We start from the raw sequence: 4,908 nt of genomic DNA on the forward strand, positions 1-4,908 counted from the left end.
CTTCCCCCTCGCGGCCCCTCCCGCGGCGGCTGCGCCCGGGCCCCCCTGCCCTGCCCTGCCCAGCACGGCCGGGGCCCGGGGTCTGCACCGCGGCGCAGCGGTGCGCTTGCCAGGTGTAGGATCATTGTCGTGTCTGCACGATCACTATAAGCCTTGCCTGGGGTACGATCAACAGCAGTGACAGTGTCCGGAACCCACGATCGTTTCTGAGGCAGCTCGTTGATGCAGCATGTGCAAGACCCAGCCCGCTCTCGGGGAGTTTTAACTGACTTGGGGGCTTTTTTTTGCTTTTTTGAAAAGAATTTTTCGCCTTCCAACCCAAATCAGCCGAGTCAATTCCAAATCCGAGAGTCCGCCCAAAACCATAAGTGGCCATACTACCGGCAAACATCCTCCACCCCACCTGAGGCATCAGATGTTTCCAGAACCTTTGGCCGACATCCTACTTGCAGGTCCAAGCTCAGGGGCTTGGGGTTCAGATGCTCCCAAGTTTTGCTTGCCCTCAGCCCTAAGGGTAAGCTACGAAGAAGTCTCCCATTTCCATGAAGTGGGCATAAAGCCAAGATCTTCCCACACAAGCAGCAAGTGAGAGGTTTACTATACATTACCTCCATGGGACTTTTGGGCTTGCTGTCAAGACTTTCTTATGACTGCTTGCCTCAAAATAAAGAAATGCTTCAACCTGGATGACCCAGTTCTCACTCCCTTCCTGGCTATTTACAATGAGCAATATAAAGTAAATAAGACTTCTTTGCATGCTTATTTACATATTTTTTCAGTGTATAATAGTTTTTCAGCAAACACAGTAGTTTTGAGCTTCCAATATGATAATTTCATAATTAATTCCTGGCAATGCTGATGCGGGGTCAGGGTGTTAGAAAGCAGAGGGGATCGGGTCTATTCAGGGGTGTCTTGGGTGGAGAACCACTGGGGCAGGCAAGGGGCATGCTTCTGTGCTGGCAGGGCAGAGCCATGCTATAAATATAACGGTGGTCTTTGGGGGAGTGCAGGGCAAGGGAGACGCATGGGGGTGCAGAGCAGGTCTCTATGCACCTTGCTGCTCCGACCCCAAAGTGAGGGTGACACCGCTTCCCCCCAGTTCCTTCAGGGTGTCCTGCCTGCTTGGGCTCATCCTGCCAAGACTGAAGGATCCCTGGCATGGCTTGGTGGAAAGCAGGAGGGGACTTTGGGCTGCGTGTCCTTCAGGACAGTTCCCCAGGGCAATGGGACCCAGTCCATGCTGGGGCTTGGGGAACAGGCTTGCGGAAAAGGGGCTTAAGAGGGGACATGACAGCAGTCTTCAAATACTTGAAGGGCTGTCATAAAGAAGAGGGGAAGCCCCTGTTCTGTCTTGCTGGGGAGAGGAGGATACGGACCAATGCCTTGAAATTGCAGCAAAGTAAATTTAGATTGGACATCAGGAAAAACTTCTTCACTGTTAGAGCAGTGAGGCAGTGGGACAGGCTGCCTGGGGAAGCTGAGGACTCTTCATCACTGCAGGTGTTGAAGAAAAGGATGGACAGCCCTGGTTAGGGATGATCTAGGTGTAGCTATGCCTGTGTTCTACCATGAGTATTTCTCAGGATTCTGGGCTTCACTGATCCTCCTCCCCCTGCCCCACCTTTCTACATGTCAGTGTGTTTTTAAACCTTCCCAGAGACATTGGGTGTTGGCTATAGCCAAGGCTGGGGGCTTTGACTGGTGTATGCCAATGTTCCTGCTGGGACCAAGGCACATGTTGCTGACTAGAAGGTCTCTCCCCTCTGCCCAGGGTCAGACTGATCACCATATTTGGGGTCAGAAAGGAATGTTACCCCATGATCACATTGGTACAGGCTGTGGGGGGTTTTGCCTTCTTTTGCAACAGGATTATAGCCCTCTCTCTACCCAGGATCTCTTGAGCATATAGTGACATTTCATAAAAGCAGGACATTAGCTGCCGTGGCTCCCCTGCTTTACCTGTGGCAGGTTTGGGGGTTAGGTCTGTGCTGTATCAAGGTTGATGGTAGTCTTATGTGGAGTTTAGATTATGGTTTGTATGGGATAGTTTGGATAGGGGGTTGGACTGGATGACCTCTGGAGGTTCCTTCCAGCCCTACTTCTCTCTGATTTAAAAAAAAAAAGTAAAATAAAAATTTTACACACACACACACATCATCTAGTATAAGCTTTCCATTTGACACCTTAACCACTTTAAGAAACCATGCACCCATTACAATAAACACACCTGCTCCCCTGCACCCCCATGCCCCCACGCCCTGCCCTTCCCTAACCCAATCATAGTTTCTTAGTCCCAGCCCTGATTTGGGGTTTCCATTCTCAGTTAATTCACTGTCCTTGTCACTGTCGATGTCGTTGTCACTCCTACTTCCCTACAATTGTATGAGAAAAGAACTAACTACCGTTAGGGGCTGGAGTGGAGTTTCCCCTTAACCTGGCAGGGAGGGGAACAGACCTTCCCTGTAGAGTGACACTCTTCATGCCATCACCTCTCGCTCCTGGATGGAGTCCCTACCTTTCACCCCCTCCCCCTGCCCACTGCTGCTCCAGGGGCTTTCCCCAGCTGAGGATTCAGTCTGCCAGGCACCAGTCAGCCCTTTCTTATGCAGTCCGGAGGTCCAGGAGAGCTGAAAGCTGAAAGCTCCAGACAGAACCACTTCGATGAAGCATCTTGTCCCCACCAGGATGGGGACCCGAATCAGGGAGTGCCCTTCGGAGTAGATTCTGTGCCCAGCGGCTCTGAGCAGGTGACCCCAAGCACCCCTGCCTGCAATCAGCCACAGGACACTGGCACTGGCAGGAGGCACAGGGGACCCTGCACAGGTGATGAATTCAGGTAGGTGTGTCGGTTGGGTTTTGCTCAACTGGGCACAGCCTTGCAGATATGTCCAACCAGCGACTGCTTGTGGGGGCTGCTGGTACCTTGATGTTTTACTTCTCTTGCTGGCTTGGTCCCCATTTCTGAGCTCCCTGGTGGAGGAAGCTGTGAGCAGAGTGGAGGCATTGAGCACAATGAACTAACAGGGGGCTCCTGGGGCACCTGCTGCTCTCCTCTCAGAGGCGCTACCAGGAGGCTCAAGGATCAGTCTGTAGCTTTCCTGCAGGCAGCCAGGGTTACACTGGGTCTGACCCCACACTTGTATTGTGGCAGGGAAATAGTGGGCTGGGAGCCAACGTAGGTCTACCCACCCCCCCGTGTATTTTTTACAGTTGCGTCCCCACAAGTGAGGCTGAAGTTGGCTCTTTCTTCCCAATTCCAGGTTCCTTTTTTCAAAACTAATCTTTACCCATGTGGTGGGAGAAAACTCCCTGGGGTTCATTGTCTAGCTGCATAGGAACCAGACAACACGGGTAAAGTTTTACTGCAGTATATTTGCTCGAGCAATGACCATAAAGCCAGCAAAGAGGCAAAATGGCCCCCCCTCAAGGGTGGGGCTATCTTTTATACTTTTTACAATAAGGCAAGACTACAGGGTTAACAAAAGCAATACTTGGGCGGCGCTTCACAAATTTTCATAACAGCATATTTCTATTAAGCTGAACTAGCACTTTCTAAAAGCTAAAAGTTAAGTAACAGTAACAGTAACATTATGATAAGTTAGCAAGAACTTGCAGTGGTAGATACTTAAGGACACGATCACTGTACTTAGAACAATGGCTTCTTTGTGTTAACTTGTTCCTTGCTGTATCTGGTTTACAGCACATAGACACAGATTCACTTGCTGCATTTTACTCAGAAAATGCTTAACACGGTTAAAATGATTACTTGACACAAGCAAAGGCTTAGCTATCATTCTGCCTTGTGGTCAGCGGCATTGCTAGGCCACAGGTCATGCCTTGTATTCAGCTGCAAAGCTAATACTTCTTAATAATCTAAATTATTGTTAACCTAACAGTATGCTATCAAAAAACTGTTCTATTTCAGGGTAATAACAAACATGCTCACCACACCCAGTTCCAGATTGGTAGCTGAGCAGCTTCAGCCTCACTCTCCACAGCCTCTCTCTGCCAGTGCTGGTGCCTGGCCTGAGGAGCCCTGCAGCTGGCAGACCTCTCTGCCCCTTTCTAGGCTTCGGCTTCCCGGGTGTCACGTGGCGCCTGCGGGGCGCTCCTTGTAAACGGCGTGAAGCCCAAAGGCAGCAGCTGGGTGCCCACGGCCCCAATCCTGGGCTCTGCGCTGCCCTCTCACCCCTTCCTTCCAGGGCCACCCGCCACCCCCTCTCCCCAGCTGGGGTCTCTCTGTTGAGCCCCAGCTCAAGTCTGGGATCGTGCCTGGTATGCAAAAGCCAATAAAGATACCAGGGGTGAAAGTATAAAGATTTATTGCTAGCAATACAAGGTGCAAGCGGAATAATTTCACGTAACAAGCACACAGAGTCTTAATTATGAGCATCTTTTATACAGGAGTATTGGACCTTCATAAGCATTCTTGTTTGCTAATTGGTTATAAGGGAGTGACGCAAGGAGTTCTTTACTGAGCATGTCTCTATACCTGTGTTTTAGCTATGTATCTCATTTCCATACATGTATGTTTCATTAGCATACTTTCTCCCCACCCAGGGGTGTGAATCTTAATATTTAAATCAGCTCTTTGCCCTACTCCACTAATTCTATTTTTGTTTTCAAGTCTCCTTTATCTAAGACTGTCTTCTCCTTATCATTGCAGATGGGCATTAGTTACATAACAGAGACTTTTGCTTGGGCTATGTGTAGTGGTTTCTAGGTCAAACCTGACATCTCGGCTCCCTAGCTGTGATGGGGGCCGCGCTGGGCTGCTTGGCCAGGACACCGGGGAAGGGCAGGGAGGCAGGGGACAGGTCCCAGCCGCGCAGGGTCAGGCCTGGGGCTGGGGGGGCTGTGGAGAGGCAAGTCCCAGGCTCTGGCCAGGGCGGGAGCCCAGGGTTGGGT

The 4,908-nt window shown here is 50.7% G+C and overlaps 1 protein-coding gene across 1 annotated transcript in view; it reads left to right on the top strand.

Annotated features, from left to right (window-relative positions):
• The first annotated feature begins 720 nt into the window (after positions 1 to 720).
• LOC102371355 (EF-hand calcium-binding domain-containing protein 6-like) overlaps positions 721 to 4,908 on the top strand; it is a 123,597-nt gene continuing 119,409 nt past the window's right edge. Inside the window, exon 1 of the mRNA XM_025208060.1 lies at positions 721 to 736. The gene's annotated coding sequence lies outside the window, so the exon portion shown is untranslated. The remainder of the gene's footprint in view (positions 737 to 4,908) is intronic.

The sequence above is a fragment of the Alligator sinensis genome, unplaced genomic scaffold (assembly GCF_000455745.1).
Source record: "Alligator sinensis unplaced genomic scaffold, ASM45574v1 scaffold528_1, whole genome shotgun sequence".
NCBI lineage: Eukaryota > Metazoa > Chordata > Crocodylia > Alligatoridae > Alligator > Alligator sinensis.